Below are 21080 nucleotides of genomic sequence, written 5' to 3'. Positions count from 1 at the left end.
TTAAGATCAAACCCATTCTTTATTTCTTCCCTCACACATTTTAGATATATGGTGTTACATTTTACTTCTTTTTATTTTGTGAATCCCTTGACTGATATTTACAGATATACCTATTTTTACTGCTTTTCTTACCCTTACTCAGGGTCTTTCCTTTCTACTCGGAGTCCCCTTTAACATTCCTTGTAGGGCTGTTTTAGTGGTCATGAACTCCTTTAGTTTTTGTTTGTCTGAGAAGCTCTTTATCTCTCCTTCTATCCTAAATGATAGCCTTAATGGATAGAGTATTCTTGGCTGAAGACTTTTTTCTTTCAGCATTTTGAATATATCCTGCCACTCTCTTCTAGAATGCAATGTTTCTGCTGAAAAATCCACTGATAACCTTTTTTTTTCCTTCTTCTTCTTGTATGTAACTGTATTCTCTTGGTGCTTAAAAATTTTTTTTTTCTTGGGATGCCTGGGTGGCTCAGCTGTTGAGCGTCTACCTTTGGCTCAGGGTGTGATCCCAGGGTCTCAGGTTTGAGTTACACATCGGGTTTCCTGCGTGGAGCCTGCTTCTCTCTCTCTGCCTATGTCTCTACCTCTCTGTGTGTCTCCCGTGAGTAGATATATAAAATCTTTAAAAAAATAAAATTAAAAAATATATTTTTTCTTTATCACTACTTTTTTGCCATCTTAATTACTATGTGTCTTGGTGTGGACCTCCTTGGGTTGATTTTAGTGGGGACTCCCTGTGCCTTCTGGATCTGGGTATGTGCTTCCTTCCCCAGATTAAGGAAGTTTTCAACTATTATTTCTTCAAGTAAATTTTCTTCCCCCTTTTCTCTCTCTTTTTCTTCTGGCATCCCTATAATGCCAGTGTTATTATGCTTGATGAAGTCACTGAGTTCCCTAAGTCATGTATTATTTTGCATACATTTTTTTTTCTCTCCCTTGCTCAGCTTGATTACTTTTCATTTCTCTATCTTCCAGGTTGTGGAAGACAGATTTCTCTGCTTCTTCTAACCTGTGGAGACTGGGGCCTGACCTGGCTGGGCCACTTCAAAAATTGTACAATGCACTGGAGGTGCAGTTTTAATAAGGTGTAGGAGTCCTCCCAGGGAGAGGTGACCAGCTGACACTGCTAGGTGAGGCCCTGCTAAATGCCTGGTCAGGAGACACATGTTGGCAAGGCTTAAGCATCCAGACAGAGGCAAGTGTGACTGGAAAGGGCAGATCTGATGAAGTGTGGGTGAGTGGGTCTTGGTGTAAGCAAGTTAGGTAGTGAGTATTAGTGCTGTGCTTGTTCCTGCAGGTGGCTGTGTGTTTGTACTGAAGGGTACAGGGAAATGGCACCAGCCAGCTCCTTTGTTCTTAGAGGGGTCTTCCTGCTGTTCCAGCTTCTCTGGCCCAGCTCTGAGATGAGTCCCTCCCATATGCCCCAGGCATTTTTCTCACTGCAGTTCCTAGGCTGGATCTCAATGATTTGTTTGTTGAGTTCTCTTTAAGGGTGGGATTCAGCTTCCTAGCACTCAGGGCTCAGGGTTCTCCTAGATGTGAGCCCACTAATTTTTAGAATTCCAAGCTTTAAGTTCCACTGCTTATAAAAACTCATGAAATTCAGCTCCTCTCACTCTCAAAGCCAAATGTTAGGGGGATTCATCTTCCTAATGTGGGCTCCTTAGTGTGATTGTCTGTTTCTCACCCTTCTTTGCACCCCTGGCTCCCTCTGACCACAGATGGCCAGGACTCTTTAGCTCACCCCTGCAGCTCTACCCTTCCTACCCTTTTTGATGTGGCCTCTTCTCTACCTTTAATGGGAAGTTTGTTCTAGCAGTCTTCAGGTCATTTTTTGTGTTATTTACACTGATGTGAGTGCTATCTAGTTGTATCCGTGGGACGTGGGACGAGGTAAGCTTAGAGTCCTCCTACTCCACCACCATCCCAGCCTCTGGCCAGTCTCTTTGTTCTTGATATATTTCCATGATCAACAACAGTTTCTGGAAGGATGTCCATGATCAACCTGAGCTTTTAATGACAAATATTGAGGTTTTTCTCAACAAAGCATAAGGGGTAAGATTTTAGGGTGTAGTAAAAAATATCTAGAGTTAGAGGATCTGATCTGAACTGGATCTTGATTGTTTCACCTTAGACAAATTTCTGAGCCCTAATTTTCTCATCTATAAAATTTGATAATAAAAATAACTACCTAATGAGGTTGTGAAAGTTGTGAGATAATAAAGGTCAAAGGTGATCTGTAAAGTGCAAAAAAAGAGCTAGCTTTGATTTATGATGCAACATTTCATGCTGTGTATTACATGCCCAAAAAAGCTATGTAAAGATTTACTGGAAAGTGTTCATTATTTAGAAGATGAAATCATTTTGTGAGATGAAAGGGGAAGTCTGAGGAGGCCTGACCTGATGAAAGCTCAGTATACTCAGGGAGAGTGTCTCCAATTGATTAAAAGGAAAAAGGTATTTGAGTGATGAAAATGATTGAGTTAGTATGAAAAACTCACCAGATTCCCTTAAAATAGAAATGGGCATACATTTTTAGAAGAGAATGTAAGAAAAAAATGAGAAAAAAAGGTCTCTTAAACTTTATCAGGAATCTGTGCAAAGTGGATAGATTAAATAAAAGAATTACATGTTTCTTCTTGGCCATCAACATGGTATTTGCTGTTGATACAGTAATATAGTAAATTTAATGTGGTTTATTTGTCTAAAAGGAACAACTTATCTTTTGTTTGGAACATAGAAGCAAGCTGATTCCTGATCTGTGTTATTTCAGTGTCTGGTTGATTTGTACTTGAGGTTTCCGGAGTAAAAACTTTGTTACTAAATACCTGGCACAATCCCACTGCAGGGGCTAAGGATCAAAAGGTGGAGTGAAATCTCCTGGTTGGTATTTCAGAAGATAAATTCAAAATTTTATATTCAGAAGTATAATTCAGTTGAAGAAATACTCATTAAGATTGATGAATAAAGAATATTTTCCATTAATTTTGTTCTTGCAATCTTCTTCTGTTCTTCTGGGCCTCCCTTCTTTTAGTCAATGTTGCAGTCTGCTTTTCTTACCTCATGGAAGGAAAGTCAGAGCTGAAATACAGAAAGGAAGAAGTTAGGCTTTACCTTTTAGAAAATGAAGCCTCAAGGGAGTTGAAGGTCTTAGGATAAACAACAGAAGAGCACTCACTGGATGGGACTCCATCCATCCCCCAGCTGTCTCATTAATTCCTTTCAAAGGTTATAGTAATACTCAGACCATTGGTAGTTGACTGACTGGGTGTATCATCTATGTCCTGAGACTCTGCTCTGTCTTTATCAACTTACCTGGGCACCATTTTTCAACATCTCAGGACACAGATAAACTGAGTTAGAAGCTGGTACTGAACATCTTAGGGAATGGCAGTAATATAGAAAATGTGGTGAGACTGCTAGCTATCTCCCCAGTACCTACTGTCTCCTTTTTCCTTATAAGGATAGACACCCACACCCAGCCCCCCCACACACACACACACATATCTGCCCACAGTTTAAGCTTCAAACAGGATTGCCCAGCTAGAGAGCAAGAAACTGTATTTTATAGATTTTCTTATAGGTAGATAAATCCATGTGTTTAGGATATGAGCAGAAGTTATACCATTTTAAGGCTTTAATATAGATTTAGAACATTGGGCATATGCTCCTTCCTTCATCTTCCCCTTTTCATGGGCTATAACACTAACTTGCCAAGACCCAGATTCAGCCCTGTGGCTAGAACAACAGCTGAGGATGGCAGAACAAGGAGGAAGGACTTGGGTCTTCACTGCTGGACTCTTAGGCTCTCATTTATTTAAGCCACTGTGATTTTTGGCCTTATTTTTGATAGAAATCTAGCATTTACCCTAAAATATACAGAAAAGCCCACTTCACCTGTGCTTGGGTAGGAGTGAATGGAATCAGCCTGAGGTTTCTCCTAGAGGTACTGGCAGTTTATTTGAGGAAAGACACAGACACATGGGAACATGGCTGAAAACCTGGGTGCTGTGTCATAGATCCAGATGGTACCAGGCAAGGGTAGGGCGGGTTGAGTGAGACCCAGTAACTCTACCTCTCACAGAGTTCTGGGCAAATATTGAGAGATTCATGCTGATTTGGGCTTTCTTTTATTATTATTTTTCTTTTATTTCATTATCACTGTTTCTTTAGGCAAAAAACAGTAATTTTTTGATAAATGATTATCAAATAATTAATTTTATATGATTGCAATCTAGCCATGCCTCATTCCCACACAAGAGTATATGATCACATGTGGATGTTCTCAAACAGACTGAGCCAAGAGTTGAGCCCATTCTTGTTTCACTCTCAAAAGGTAATTGAATTTCCATGTTCTTGTGAAGAGAAAATCAGCTTTGTAAAGTGCTGAAGGTTTTACCATCCAAAACTGGATCGCAAAACTGAATATTGTTGTTGGCAGAGCATGAGAACATGCTCAGTCACAAGAAAATGAAACATTTCTTGTGTGAAAAATGTGTCACACTCTTAATCTCCTTTTTCACCCTCTCTCCCACCCCAGCATTGAATAGTGTATGATGATATATTTAGCTAGTAGTTATATCTTTGTACATGATGTTTTGAGGTTAATCCAGCTGAATCTGAAGAAAGCCTGCTGGACTCTGAAAAGTTTCTGGGTTTTGCTACAAGTAACCTCAAAACCTTACTAGTCAATAGAAGGCATTGAGTCCCCCCCATTCTCCAAGCAAGTTCTTAAAAATAAACGGTAATGAAACATAGTGGGAATAACAAGTGCTCAAAATTTCACTTCCAAGACCCACTTCTCTCTGGATTTTGAGCTAGGGTACTAAAACTCTTTCTTTCACTGCTTTCTGGGCCCACTTAGAACAAAACAACTAATTTAATTGGAAATAATTATAGTTTTACAATAAGTTGCAAGAAAAGTACAGGGTAGTCCCCTGTACCTTCAACCACTTTCTGCCACTGGTTACATTTTACATAACTATATTACAATATTAAAACCAGGATATTAACATATTGAAATAATGTGTGTGTATATTTATGTCATTTTATCACCTGTGTAGATTCATACAATCACCACTGTGATCAAGCTACAGAACTATTCCTTTCTGTTTCATTCTACCACAAAGGCTGCCTAGGGGCTATCCCTTTATGGTCACTTCTACTCACCTGCCTCTACTTCTCCTAAACCCTGACAGCCACCAGTTGGTTCTCCATGTCTTTCATTTTGTCCTTGTGAGAATGTTATATAAATGAAACTACTGTAGCCTATTTACATCTAACACAATGATTGATTACTAGGTTAGGGCTTAAGTCTGCCATTTTATTTGTTTTTGTTTTCTGTTTGTTTCCTCTATTTTTCATTTTTCTGGTATTTTTTTTGTCCTTTCTCTGGATTATTTGAACAGATTTTAGAATTCCATTTTGATTATCAATAGCATTTTTTGATGTATCTCTTTGTATAGATTTCATAGTAGCAGCTGTAAACATTATTTTATACTTGTCACAGCCTGCTGATGTTGACATTTTGCTAGTTTGGATAAAGCATAGAAATATTACCTTCCTTTAAGTCCTTTCACCTTCTCACATTTACAGTGTAATTGTCTTAAATATTTTATTTACATATATTAAAAACCACATCAAATGATGTCATAATTTTTTGCTTCAATCATCAAACAGTATTTAGAAAACTCAAGGAAGTCTATTGAATTTATCCATATCTAGACTCTTTGTTATTCTTTTCTTCTTCATTCCAAATGTTTGAAGCTTTAAGAAAAAATCTTTTCCTTTCTGTTTCAAGAACTTCTTTTAGTTATTTTTTTAGGGTAAGCCTCTGGTGAGAAATTCTTTTGATTTCCTTTATCTGAAAAAGTAGTGATTTTCCCTTCATTCCTGAAATGTATTTTCACTAGATAGATTCTGTATTTACAATTCTGTTATCTTAGCACTTGAAAAATGTTGTACCACTTTCTTCCAACCAGAATGGTTTCTTATGAGGAATCCACTGTCATTGGAATTATTTTACCCCTATGGATAATGTGTCATTTATTTCTGGGTGTTTTTAATATGCTTTCCTTGTCTTTAGCTTTCAGAATTCTGGGTATGATGTGTCTTGATGTGGATTTAATTTATTTTCTTGTATTTGCTTAGCTTCTAAATCTGTAAGTTTATATTTTTGCCAAATTTAGAAAGTTCTCAACTATTATTTCTTTTAAAAATATCTTAATTTTATTAAGCTAACCCTTTAGATTTTTTCCTATGAGTTTCTCTTTTTAATTTATTTTTGCCAACTTTATTGAGATACAGTTGGCATATAATATTTCATAACTTTAAGGTGTACAACATGTTGATTTGATACGCTTACATATTGTGATTACTACTGTAATCACTGTACCACTGTAGTGCAGCCATATTTCGTGGAAAACTTTTTCAATCCTACCTCTTTTTGCCCTTCTTGTATCTGATGACAGAAATGTTAGACCTTTTGTCATAGCCCCTCAAGTTCCTAAGGTTTTTTTTCTTTCATTTTTTTTCCTGACTTTATTTTCTTTGTTTGTTCAGATTGAGCAATTTCTATTGTCCTTCTTCAAGATGATTGGTTCATTTCTCTATCCTCTCCATTCTGTTTAGCCTATCCACTGACTTTTTATTTTGGTTATTGTATATTACAGTTTTAAATTTTCCATTTGGTTCTTCTATATATCTTCTGTTCCTTTGCGGAGATTTTCTATGTCTTCATTTGTTTCAAACATGTTCATAATTGTTCACTGAAGCTTTTTTTTATGAGGACTTCTTTAAATTTCTTTCTATTTAGGTAATTCGAACATCTGTGTCACCTTAGTGTTGGTGTGTGTTGATTACTTTTTCTCACTTGAGATTTTCCTAGGTTTTGGTATAATGAGCAACCTTTTTCTTTTTCTTTTTTTTCTTTTTTTGAAACCTGGATAATTTGAGTATTTTGTCATAAAAGTCTGTATCTTACCTAAATCCTTTGATTCAGCAGGCTTCGTTTGACACTGCCTTGGCAGGGGAAGGTGGGAGGTGCTGCATCATTACTGCCATGTGGAAGTGAAAGTCCAAGTTCCCCTCTTGGCCTTCTCTTATACCACCTCAGCAGGGAGAGGTAGAAGTCCCTTGTTACTACTGTGTGGGGTCCCCATGTGGCCGCTACTGACACCTGGGATGGGGGGGAGCTCATTATCACTGGATGGATATGGAAATCCTGGCCCCTCACTCTGTCTTCTCTGATAGCACAGGGTGGGAGGTGAGGTAGGAGTGCCTTGTTATAGGTAAACAAGGACAGAAGTCTAGGTTCCCCACTCAACCTTTCCTGATGGCAGTTTCTTTCCATGGTATTTGCCCAGGGGGGGGAGGATCACTTTTGTATAACGTTTTCTGTTTTTCTAGAGTGCCCTATTTCTGGTTCTTTAACTAGAAACAGCAGGTTTTTCTTAGAGTTTTTGTTGTCTGCTCCTACTGGCATTTCTAGGTGACTGGCTTTATGTTTGGGGATATATGAGGCAAAAAGAGAACCCAAAAAACTCACTGTCATGGGATATCTCCTACCCAAGGTTTGTAGCCAGTCTGCCTTCTTTGCTCCACATTTGAATCTCATGTTTGTTTCATATATAATGTCCAGGGTTTGTAACTATACTTAGTAGGGGAAATAGAAAGGAGTCTGCCTTACCAGTCACTCGTTTTTGCTTTAATATTTCCATAGCTAATAATGATAATAGCTGTTATGTTATGAGTTGTATCTACATGGCCAAGACCATGCTAATTTATTTAATTCTCATGATAATCCTATGCATAAAGTACAGTAGTTACTGATGCCATTTTGTACATGAAGAAATTAAAACTCAGAAATAATCATGTAAATATTTAGAATAATGCCTAGCACACATACTAATAAAGTTTTAGAAATATTATTACCATTAATTACTTTAGAGTTGTTAACTTGTCTGATGGACCCAACCTGTAAGTGGAGAATTCAGATTCCAACCCAGAACAAGCTAAAATTATGCTCATAAACTGTAGTTTGTAATTTCTCCCATTTTGAGTGGATCTGGATTAAGCCATTTCTGCTGCATCCTGATCTGTATCTTTATCCATCATCTTGATTTCACTGCCACTGTTATGTTCCCTTCACTTTCTTTAAGGTACAGTTCCCAAATTGCTTTCCACTTACAACCTAATAAGGACTAGTATGTATGCAGTATATATGGTTGACAAAGTAATTTTGTATGTATTATATTTAATATTTATTTGAGACTCATAACAACCTTTTGACAAGTATTATTATTGTCACTCTAAAACTGAAGTTCAGAGAAATTCAGAGACTGGCTCAAGGTCACATGGTTAGGAAGTGGTCGAGACAGGACTCAAGCTTGGTGTTATTTCTGCCACCCTGTGCTGCATCTGTTGCCCACAGCTCACTTTCACATCCTCCATGTAGCTCTACATGCTTATAGCTTAGCACCCTTTGGACCTCCTGGCAGATTGTAAAGGTCTTGGGAGAGGGGAGAAGGGAGGTAAAGGCCCCAGAAATAAGGAGGTGCCTCTGTACTTTGATACAGTTGATACATTGAAGATGTGTTGGAAATACTGTTGCATAATAACACCTTTCCCCTGTTGCTTGCCTTTCACATAGAGTCATATTTTTAGATCTAGTGGAGAATGGAGTACTTGAGTGCATGGAGGAAATAGAGATGGTTCAGAAACATGACTGCAAATGATTCTAGTTGGCAGAAGAGAAACAAAGGCAGAGATAGGATCAAGAACAGAGGACTGGAAATATATTTACAAGATTTATTTGCTAGGTATTGGTTACCAAAATTCAGTGTTTTGTGTGTGTGTGTGTGTGTGTGTGTGTGTGTGTGTATCTGTAAGAGAGAGAGAGAGAGAGAGAGAGAGAGACAAAGGAGGGGAAGCATTAATGACAGCAATGCTCCTAGGTTTCTAATTTGAAAAACAGGATGGGTCATTTTGTTCATAATTGAGGTCAAGGAAAAACAGTTTCAAGGAGGATGGAGCAGTGCATAGTAGAATGCTAAAGAGAAAAGGAAAATAAAGATTGTATCAAGATAATTGGATTTGAAAATTAGACGGTAATTAATGGCTTTACAGAAATACCTGCCATAGGTGGATACAGAAGCTGACAGAAGAGCGTGGTGAGATGGGCAAGTTGGGAAATTATTTGGAAGTGAGAAGGAGAGACTATTCATGCAGTGATGCTGTGGCATGCTCATGGGATTTGGAATCAGAAGATCCATTTCCAAAACCTGATACTGCTTACTTTCTTGTGTAGCCTTTGGCAAATTACCCATCTGGGTCTATTTCTTAGAACATGAGCAACAGTTTTCTCTGTTCATTTTCCTGTGATCTATTTCCTCATTGTGTGTCACAGGATAAATCATGTCATGAAAGTGAGGATTTTTTTCTTCTCTCTTTTAAGTGAATCCCCACACCCAACAATGGCATCTTCTAGTTGAGATCAACTGGGATCAATTTGACATTTGATCAAACCATGGTTAAGTGTTGTGAGAATAAGTAGGGTCTTTTATAACTCTGTTGTGATTATACATAGAGAGGCTGCATATAAATATTATCTTCTTTCCAATTGGTTCCTGATTGAAAGTTAAACTTTGTCACTCAATAAGGTAATGCACATAATTAGTAGGTGCAATGTATTTCTTTAAAAAGTTTTTTTTTAAAGCATTTGTGATGCCTTCAGAAGATACTAAATTTGTGTAATGTTTTTCATATTGCATTTTCTTACATATTAAACATTTATTATTAACAATGTGCCAAATCTTGTGTTACTTCAAGTTTATCTTGTGCAGAAATATAGGATCAGCTTCCATTTAATTTCAGGTCAAGATACTATGTAGATACAATATTTCATATTTCTTTTATATTCCTATATCAATTTAATTCATTAATAATAAAAATAGCCCAATTTATTTCTAATCTTCACTATAATCTTGGGGGTAGATCTGTCTCTTTTAACAGATGAAAAACCAAGCTTTAAAAAAAAGCAAAACAAATTTAAACACCTATTATAGAGCTAAGTATAGTAGCTACTAAATAAATGTGTGATCAATGTTATCCTGTAACAGTGTTTTCCCTGTCTTAAGATTTGTAGAGAACTGAGTGTGCTCTCATTACAGGCATAAAACCAGCCTAAACCAACATTTATGCTGTCAGAGTTTCCTGGAAGGTCCTATATCTCTGTCCTATTTAATCCATATATTTAGTTATTCATCATTTTTCTCTTCAGCAATAAGAATGAACTAGTCACTATGCCCATTCATATGTCTGTTGGCCCTCATGTATTGTGAGTACATATGTATATTCTGGCTGCACCTGCCAATACAAAACTGCAAACAATAGTAGGAGCACCTACCAGAGTTGTGTGGCAGTCCTAAGCCTGAGATATCCTGGAGTCCTTTCAATGACTTGGGTACTAGAACAAGATCTTCATTACTAATCAAATCTTAATCCATCAGGTCTCCTAAAGCCAGACTTTATCCGTAGGATCTCAACTACTATTGTGGGCTCCATTCCCTCTCTTTAGTGGCTGCACATCAGGGTACTACGAGAGGCTTACCCCCCTGCAATGCCCTGCCAACCCATATTAGAATCTAAAGCAAAAGGAAAAATTTGTAACACTAACCCTGTCTTTTTTTATGTTCATCTTAATTTGGATGGGTGGGATAGCATTAATCTAGATTTTGAATCAAGGTTCCCCTTAAGTTTTTCTCCTAAAGCTAGTGCCTCACTTGCCTCACCCTAGTCCCCACCTTGCCTATCTGCAAGAGGATTAAGAAAGACTTAGACCACATTAGCGTAGAAAATGACAGAGTCTCAAAAATGTGTTCTTGAACTGACACTTGCCACATAGTTTGCATGGGAAACAAAGTCCATCTAGGGGTCATTCTTTACTCAATGTGCTCAACCTTCAGTGAACTCGATTCCTCTCCTTTTGGATTTCAAAGCCCTGCTTGATTCTTATAGATGGAGCAGATATTGTCCAGAGGAAATAATGTAAAATGGCCTCACTGATTTAAACATTAGGAAATCAATCTAAACAGCCAAATGTGCAATGTTGTCTTCTAGAGACTGATTAAAGGCAAATCTGCCCACAGATGCCATCCCAGGAAGGAGGACTGTCCTAAACCTTCACCTTTAGGGTTCCTCTCAGAGGCAGCAGTCAAACATCGAGGAATGTCTACCTGAAGCCTCCATTAAATCCTTCTGATCCTCCCTGGAAATGGCCCGATGTCTCCTGGGTCTGATAGGCCTCTGTCAGGTGAACACAGTAGCCCTTTGACCCTGGGCTCGGTTTTCCTCTTGAAGCTAAAAAAAAAAAAAAAAATGGCAGAACTCTGAAAGGAAGTTCTTCTTTGCAAGGTTCCATCCATTCCAGAAAACAGACAGGACTGGAGCTGCCTCAGAAACTGTTCACCACACTTAATTATTGGAAGGAAGAGATCCAGATTTTGTAATCGGTGATCAAATCATATTATACACTGATGGGGAGAGAGGTGGATAAATAAATTCCATAGATAGTCCAAAGTGTCCAATTGTTCCAGCAAATTTGCTTTTTAAAATTCTCTCCTTTTGGGGGCAACTGGCTGGCTCAGTAGAAAGAGCATGTGCCTCTTAATCTCGAGGGTCGTGAGGTCTAGCCCTGTGTTGGTGTAGAGATTACTAGAAATAAATAAATAAACTTAAAGCAAATTTCTTCTTTTGGTCCAACTCTTTGTTGGATCTGATGATAGGTAGCAAAAGAAAACTGGTTGATTTGGACTTGACCTCCCCAGTGAGAAGGAGCCCTTCTGATATTTCCACCTCTGCTTCTTACTCTCAGGTGTCAACTCAAAGCTGAATCCTCTATAAAGGATTCCCTATTCAATCCTGATCTGAATTACTTCCATCTTCTTTGGTGCTCCCACAGGGCTTTTCTTAGATATACTGAAACATTTATTTCTACTTTGATTTACAGTTCTGGGATTATGGATTTATGGTTATAAATCTACCACTTTCTAACAGCTGAACATAGGCAATTTGCTTAAACTCTCTACCTCAGCTTTATTAGTAAATGGGGATAAGTATTATTTTTCCTAGTTATTGTGAAAGACCTGGGCTCAAATTATGAATTCACCAGTTTCCAATTTGTCTTGGAAATGTTATGTAAGGGCAGCCCAGATGGCTCAGCGGTTTAGTGCTGCCTTCAGCCCAGGGTGGTCGTGAAGACCCGGGATCAAGTCCCACATCGAGCTCCCACAGGGAGCCTGCTTCGCCCTCTGCCTGTGTCTCTGCCTCTCTCTCTCTCTTTCTCTCTCTCTGTGTCTCTCATGAATAAGTAAATAAAATCTTAAAAAAAGAAATGTTATGTAACTTCCCTACCCCCCATTTTATCTATCTGCAGAATAAGAATAAAGATTGCATCTCCCTATAGTAGTTCTTATGAAAATTAAAAGAAATAATGCATGCAAAGTAAAAAATAATAGCTGTTAGCCTTTTCTTGTTGTTACTGCTGTTTTCTTGATTAGACTGTAAATTCCCAGAGAGAAGGAGCCTGTTCTTATTTATCCGCCTATCATCCAGAGACTTTCCTTGCTGGTGGTCAATAAATGCTTATGGGATGTTGAATATTTTCTGTACTTCTACCTCAATGAATTTATATTATTTGTAAGGGCTTTATCATGTTCAGCTTTGTATTGAATTTACTTATGCACTATCTCTTCCCTCCTTTTTTTGTAATGTGCTTTTATGTAAAACAATCACTCAGAAAATACCACATAAATAAGAGAAATAATACCAATGAATTCAAAGTCTCCTCACAACACAGAATCACAAAATTGTTCTTGATAACTGAAATGCTGCATTTAAGATTGACAAGTTAAATTTCCCCTTTTGAAAAATAATCAGTGGAAATCACCAAATGAGCAAAGAATGAGTAGAAACCCTTCTCTTGTGTCTCATGGAAATACTCCTTAAGCCACACTGAGTGCAAGCATATCTTTGGGTGTGATCGCCCTGCCCTCTTCATCCAAAGAAACAAAGCAGGCTATTAGAAACCGTTTCTTTTTGCTTCAAATGATGTCATTTAGGTCCAGCATGAGGGATCTGCTGTCTGTCCTCATTTTTTCTGCTCTGGGGAGCCCTCTTGGTTCCCCCAGACAACAGCACAACAGAGGCTGAGGGCTGGGAGGGAGATCGAAAGGGCTGATATACCACCAGCTCTAAAAACACACAGCAGAAAGCTAGGCTATTACTAATGCTGATCAGCTCGGAGGCAATGCAATCAAAACCTTCAATTACACCTGGGTGATTTAATCAACTCCCTGTCAAACTCGGGCTGGAACTCCTCTGGTACTGTACAAATACAGTAATTACCATGCCAGCTTGCAATAAGATATCATTTCAGTGGATTACAAAACACATTCTGTTGTCAATTACCAACAACCGATTTATAGGCCCTGAAACAAGCAATATTTTTTAATTGCTGCTTTTGTGTCATTATCACAAAATTACTTCTGTTATGAGGCATTAAATCATCTCAGCAATGTTGGGAGTCGGGGCGGGAGTGGGGGAGATTAAAGTTTTCACTCTGTTCTTTCCTGATAAAACGGGAATAGAAGCATAAAACTTGTATCCTGCTGTGTTGGATTTTGAAATAAAAAACAACAATCAAAAAGCCCCAGAGAGTCTCAACTATGCAAATAATCATAAACAAATCCTGAAGCTACATGAATGGATCAAAGTGCAGGAAACCAAGAGTCAGATTTATTTTGACCTGCACTTTTTTTTGTGTCCAGGGCCTTCTTTTCTCTCCCATTTATTTGCCTATCTTCCAAGCTTCATTTTGTAGAGGAGTTTATTTCTTTTGAAGGTGTATTGCAGTTGACATCAAATGTAGCCATGGTCACTGGAGATCTGCAGATTTGGAAGATTTGAAAATTTTCTATTCTACCCACCCTCCCCCCACCAGCCCATTTGACCAGTCCAAAGAACAACAGTGATTTGGCCTTGCCATCTCCACTCAGCTCATTCACAGATGTCCTAAGATCAGTCTCTTCTTACGCAAAGGGAGCATGTAACATACCCCTGCTGACTCCCTCCACCCACTTATCCCATCCCAGCCTCAATAAATCTTGCCTGAGTTGGTTCTAAAAGGAGGCATTTTTAATCTTACAGACAGCAGGGCACAGGCAAAATTTTATTATTGTTGTTGTTATGACTATGAGTATTACATTTCATAGTGGCAAATCTTTTATAGCACTTCATCTCAGGCACGGTTTTAAATACTCTACAAATATTATAATAATCCTATACAGTTTGTATCATTGTTATTCCATTTCACAAATGAAAAGCTAATGCACTGATTGTTTAAAGCTTTTGGCCACAGTAACATATAATGGAAGGAACATTGGATATATCTCAGGAAAAACCGAGTTTGAATCTTGATACTACCACTTTAGCTGTGTCCTATTTAGCCAATTATGTATCCACTCTTAGCTTTAGTTTCTTTCGCTTTAAAGAGGAGAAAATAGTAATAATAATAATATTTATTAAGCATGTCATTTTACACATATGAACTCATTGAATCCTCGCGACTTGCCTAGGTAGGAACTATGGTTATCCCTGTTCTATAGATGATGAAGCTGAGGTGTTGGGAGGTAAAGAAACTTGCCCGGTGTTACACAGAAGGGAAGTGTTGGAGTTCCTGAGGTCCCTCCCTTAAACATTATGCTATTGACCATCTTTGGTTACGTCCTTACCGTTGAGATCTAGATTCATATGCCAACATCCTACTGTGTATCACCACTTGGACAGTGTCACAGCCATCTTAGAGTTCACACATCCCAACTAGAAGCCATCATTATCTTGCCCCCAAACCTGTCCATCTTCAATACTTCGCATTTCCTAGAATGAATACCTCCATCTACCTAGTTGTCCAAGCTAAAAGCCCTGGCATAGTCCTTGGCCAGAATCTCTCACTGAGACACCTGCTATGATTTCCAATTGGTATTTCTACTTTTAGTCACATCACCTTCAATGACACACAGATACCTCACCAAGCACTCTGCTCCTGATCTATCGTTGACAATGTCACTGTTCTGTCTTCAGAAGCCTGTAATTATTAACAAAATAAAATCCTATCATTAGAACTCTTTGCAGACTACTTACATTTTTTTTTAAAGGCTGTACCTTTATTTCAGTGTCTGCATTCACCTTCCTGGTTTGGTATCACATACATCTATACCTCAGGATTGTATGCTTTTCTTCATGGTCAGCTTTCCTTCCTCAGGAAAGTAGACTGCTACAATCCATTGGGTAGGACTGCAGCTTATTTTCTGACTTACTCAGGTACCAGCCAACCAGGGCTTGAAAGCATTATAAAAGTAAAATATTTCAAGGATTAGAGTCAGAATGAACTGGACATAAAATTTGAAACTTAGAAAAGATCATATAGCTCACCTTATCAATCTTCTCTTTTTCAAAGGATGAGCAGTGTCACTATGGTCAGTATAAAGCAAAGGTGATAAGCAAAGTCCATGCGATGTCAAAGTTCACAAAACAGTATGAATAAATGCATAACAAGGAAGTCTTAACTCCCTGCAGTTTGCAGTCCAGAGACACATCTTCTCTCATGAAAAGCACAGATCTCTGCCTGGCATATTTCTTCTGGGTTCTGTTCATGTAGAGAGTCGTTTCCCAAATGGTATTTTTTAAAGATATGCTATGGAAACAAGATGTCTTGCATGGTTAGATATTATTGCTAAATTGGCCTATAACATCCCCTTCTGAGAAAGACATAATGAACATTGTCATGTTGAAACCTCTTAGAAATTGTGCAGTAGAAAACAATTTTAATTTATTTAAGCCAGAGTTCTGAAACTCACTGACCATTAATTTCCACTTTGTTTTGAAGTTTGATGCTAAATCAAAATCTTCTGAAGTTGAAATTAAATGGACTGTGATGATTTAGTCACCAGTTGCATTAAAAGTGCTCAGTAGCCATATGTAGCTAGTGGCTACTGTATTAGACAACACAGATTTAGATAACTTAGTCAACTAAACTAATTAGCTACAATGATCAAAATAGTGCTATTGTGCAACTTCCATGTAATGATTTTGCTTATTGATAGTTCTTTCTATGCCATGTCCCAAAGGAAGAATTATCATGGAGGATCAATCAGGCCATGCCAAAAATATTAGGGATAGAGCCTGTGGGTGAATCTTAAATTCTACCAGATAGGTTCTGAGCAAACATATGGATCTGGACATCCTAGAATGGCTTATTTACATTAAAAAATAGAATCTCACTTGCTCATGCCCAATCCCTGGAGTGTGCTATGGTTACTGATTGTGCAAATAGCTGACTCCATCAGTCATGTTAACACCATACCAGAGAGTTGGTAAGAGTAAAACATGCTTCTCCTTGCCCCGGGATATTGGAGTTAGATTTGCCACTATGGCACCTGGCCAATTCTGTGAAGGATGCCCTTGAAAGTGTTCCTCCCCATAGAGAAGGAATCAGAGAGAACAAAAATAGATAGCACTAGGTGGACTCATAAAACTTGTCAAAATCTTTCAAGCATGGCATATTTGATGATTCATGGGGTTTGCAAAGCATTACCAGATTAAAACAAGAAATATCATGCAGAGTGGTCATTCTATAGCTTCAGAACTCTGTGTGGCAACATAATCCTAATGGCGGAAAGCATGGTTAGGGGAACTGTGTGGCCCGCATTCACCCCCCACCACAACCATTTACACCATCTTAACGGCAGGATCATGCTCATCAGCAGAGTAGTGAGTTATCGGTTCCACCTCATTCTTTCTCCAGAGACAAAGACCTTATAGGCTCCCTCCAGAAATTTGTTGAGAAATATTTTTTTTTTCAAATCTCTCTCCCTGTGGATTGAGCTCATTTTCTCTCACATAGACATCAGCAGGGAGAAGCACTGATTCATCAGCCCACTTATTCCAACCCTTCACAATTTCAGAGATAGTTGTGATAAAGCAATTTTCCTTGTGCTGTCTCCTTTCTGTAATTTCAGTGTTAACCCCTTTATTTATACATACCTGAATCCACTGTATTTCCACTCTCTGCACATTCTCACTCAAGATGATACCTTCACCTTCCTGATCTGTGACCAGCCACTACACTTACTTAACTATGGAAAACAGCAAGTAGTTTTTACACCCAGGAGCTGGACTGAGATGATTGCTGGAGAGAGAGGTTAATCAGCCCTGAATTCAGCCTAATCAGCTGCTGGAGGAAGACTTACTACTGTGATGCACTCTCAGCTGCCACAAGGAGAGATGATCTATTTACAACCATATGCTTGACTATAGTGTGTGCTGGTGCACTGGGTGCAATCGTCGTCCAAAATCATCCTGTCTACACCCTAGCCCCCACCCAAAACCATGGTCTCCATCGCTACAGAAAAAAATGATTTTCTATTTTTCTCTGTTTTTAATAAATGTTTACTGCATGTCTATAATGTACCAGGTACTGTAGTAGAAACTAAAGATAAAATGATAAACAAAATAGAGTGTTTTCCCTTGATTATGGCCTCGTGAAGGAGACAGAGAGTAGTAAGGAGTTACAAATAAACTTGTATATACTAGGGGATTAGCTCTGGTAGATGTTAGGGGTGGAGAGGGGGTCAGGAAAAGTTTTTTCAAAGAGGTAATGACTCAGCTGAGGTCTAGAGGAACAGTTAATTAAGCAAAGGGGGAAAGGTTTCCCAGAAGAGGAAATAATCTGTACAAAGGCCCTGTGGTGGGCATGGTGTGATAACAGAAGATCAGTGAGGCTTACAAGCAAGTAGAGGAGAGAGTGGTTTAAGATAAGGCTGAAAAGATAGGCAGGGACCAAACATTGCAGGAACTTTGAATCCATAATCAGAATTTTGGTCTTTATCTCATGAGTAATGAGGAGACCTTGAAGTGTTTTAGGCAATAGGAAGCCAGCCACTGGAGTGCTTTCAGCTAAAATGTAGAGTACTCATGCCCTCTTTCAGTTCAAAATTGTTAATGACTTATCGTAGCCAACAGATTAAAATTTAAACCTCTTACTGAAGTATTAAAATCCTCTGTGCTTGGTACCCATGCTTTTTCCTTGCTTCATCTTCCCCTATACTGTCCTACCTGTCCAGGTCTACAATTTACCAAGGTCTCAGCCTCACTGTTCTCTGAACTTGCTGCCTTCCAGGACTCCTGTGCCTTTGCTCACATTGTCTCTTCAGCCTAAAAGGAAAATACTGCATGCTCTTAAAAGGCAGGAATGGTGTCTATTCCCGTGTGTCCCTGGGACCTAGAACAGGGCCAGATATATAATGCAATCTCAATAAATGCTTATGGAGTTGGGTTAATGAATGAACTTTATTCATTTATTCATTAACAAATAACTGGCTTTATTGCTTTATTCATCTGTTGAATATTTGCTTATTTTTCTGAAAGGTCTAACCCAACTAGAATCCTTTTAAGAAATCTTATCTGATTCTCTAAGTCGAAATAAATTGCTCCTATCTCCAGGCCATTATTTATACTGGTTACATCACTATTTTTTAAATTATGTCTGTATTAAAAACCAGATACAGAGAAACACAATCTGCATGCCCACCTCAGGAACTCTGAGAAGTCAAGTCAGACAGTTTGAATGGTGGTTCTTGGGTGACTTGAAAGAAAGCAAGATGGCTTAGGGACTGGAAATAGCAGACAGATCCTTTTGACACTAGTGAGGTTGTATCTAATCTAACTTGCTCCTTAACCTTGACATAAATTGTGTCCAGTGAGACTAAGACATATCAGAGCAGATTTGGTGGGTTAGGTGGATGGTACTTCCAACAGTCTATTTGCATTAGGGACTATGAGAGAGCTTAAGGGATGTCAGGTGCTAGTGGAATTATGAAGAGTTGTTTCACAGAGCACTGGGGCACACCACATAGCTGTGCCATCAAGCACCAAGGCCTTGAGACGGAGGTCACCCTTCTCTCAGGATTGTCTTTATCCCCAAGAAGAATTGTCTAACACCAGAAGCTAAGGTTGAGGAAGATTTTGGAATCAGAGTACAGGTAACAAACTCCATGAGACTGGAGTTAAGCATCTTTGATTATTACCTTGAGCCTGATGATACAGCCTTGCTTTCTCCTGTGACAGATGTGACCTGGGGAAGACAAGTTATGTATTGCATGCAATAGGTTGTTTGATGGATATTTTCTCCACTGAAGGAAGCTTACCTTGCCAGGATGAGGAAGGTTGTGCAGTCTCAATATCTACAAGCCTGAGAGTTTCCACTTGAGCCAGAACCTCACCAGCCTCTACAGAGTCCTTCTTCCCATTCCACAATAACAACTGAGATTCCCTTTGAGGGAGTTTTTGCCATTTTCCTTAAATGAGCCTGTTAGTTGTGGTCATCACATGGCATCAGCTCAGTCCTCTCTCCAGCTCCAGCTCCCTTCTGTCCATATCAGCTGCCTATAGAGCATCAGGGAAATAGCTTTCCACACCCATTACCCATGGAGAATGCCAGTATCCACATCTGAGCTGTTCCTTCCAGGTGCTCTCAAATCTCACTGTACCAGGGGCAGAGGGTAGTTAGGGGAGGGATGGAAGATGCTCTTTCCAAATTCTATGTCACAGTTTATTGCCCAAGCCCCAGAACAGCTGTACTAGAGCTCAGTTGCAAGATGAAATTTCTCTTGAACAGTTAAGTCAGTTTCTTCTTTTGGCTCTTCTCCACATGAGGCTCAAAACCACCCAAAGTGAAGCAGGAAAAGCTCTTTTTTTGAAAGGGCTTTTATGCTGAATGTACTGGCAATATGACTAATTACTCCTTAGTTGATTTTTGCTAGACTTTTAAAGTAATAGAACTATGAATTGTTCTAATGATGGAGTCATTCCACATGCTTTGAAGGTGACCAGTGTTGTTTACCATGCCCAGGCTTCATTGAAGACACCAACATGGAGACACACACAGAGACACACATACAGCCTTACCTAATACAGAGAAAATGGACATTATTCTATCCCCTAATGCTCTACTTCCTTTCTCTTCCCCCAGGTGTATAAAAGAGTGGCTCTCCCTGCAGACATCTAAATAGAGACGAGTAAATACTGGAGTGAGTGTGTGTTGGAGAGTGCTGCTTTTTAGTCACTCCTGATCTTTGCCAGATGTTTTGCACAGAGTTGTGCTTATGTGTATGTGGGTGGGGGTGGGGTATCCATGGATGTTTGTTGAATCATGCATTACAGTTGGAGAATGGGTCAGGGTGACTAAAGCTGAGCAGATGTGGCACATGCAAAAGGCAATCTTTCTCACCCGTGGGAGTGTGTTGGAATTATACAAGATGTATTATATACGGAAAACCCCAGAACACTGTCTGGCAAAAAGCAGGTGCTCAACAAACATCAGTTTTCTTTCCCTTCCAATCTTCTCCCTCTGTAAATAGACTACCTATATAACAATATTTCCATTCTGTTCACTTTTTCAACTCCCCTGACTTCAGGACCCTTGGGGTTTCTTTATTTAAAAAAAAAAGTAGCTCTCAGAAAAAAAGATCTGATATTAATTCACATCTTGGTATGATATGCACTACCATGCTCCCTCTCTCTTGGACTGCACTTTAAGCCCTATATCAAATTGTAGAATAGAAGAGGTTAATCTTCTGTGAAAGGCATTTCAGGAGTCAGAATGAAAGTAGGGGAGTTATTTTGGGAAGAAAAGGGCTCTTTACCCAGGTTCCTAAATTATGCCAATATAAGTGTCTGCCTCTCCCTCCCATGCATAAGAGAAGGATTCTTCCAGATGTGTGATGGGTGTGGGTGTTTATGTGTGCATTCCATGTGGGAACAGGCCTAGACACCACCGGTTGACAACAGAGTACAGCTTAAAAAGCATGTGGTATGCATCTTCCTTCAGAAGCTCATAAAGTGTGGCCATAACTCTTCTCAGCATGGAAAGAAATATCACAGAGCCCTTTCCGTCCATCCTGGTGCCAAGTGGAAATAAGAACAACTCAAAATTATTTTATTAAAATAATCTGGAAATCCAAAATAAGAAT

General features: G+C 38.8%; 1 long non-coding RNA gene across 1 annotated transcript; it reads right to left on the bottom strand.

Annotated features, from left to right (window-relative positions):
- Window positions 1-1852: 1852 nt before the first annotated feature.
- Window positions 1853-19769, bottom strand: LOC144295510 (uncharacterized). The gene is made up of 4 exons (XR_013362642.1): window positions 19257-19769; window positions 15484-15745; window positions 11229-11352; window positions 1853-3075 (listed from the first exon to the last, which is right to left on the bottom strand). It is a non-coding gene; the product is annotated as an uncharacterized LOC144295510 (long non-coding RNA).
- Window positions 19770-21080: the final 1311 nt, after the last annotated feature.

This window comes from Canis aureus, chromosome 23 (assembly GCF_053574225.1).
Source record: "Canis aureus isolate CA01 chromosome 23, VMU_Caureus_v.1.0, whole genome shotgun sequence".
In the NCBI taxonomy this organism is placed as follows: Eukaryota; Metazoa; Chordata; class Mammalia; order Carnivora; family Canidae; genus Canis; species Canis aureus.
This window is presented reverse-complemented; position numbering and strand designations above follow the sequence as displayed.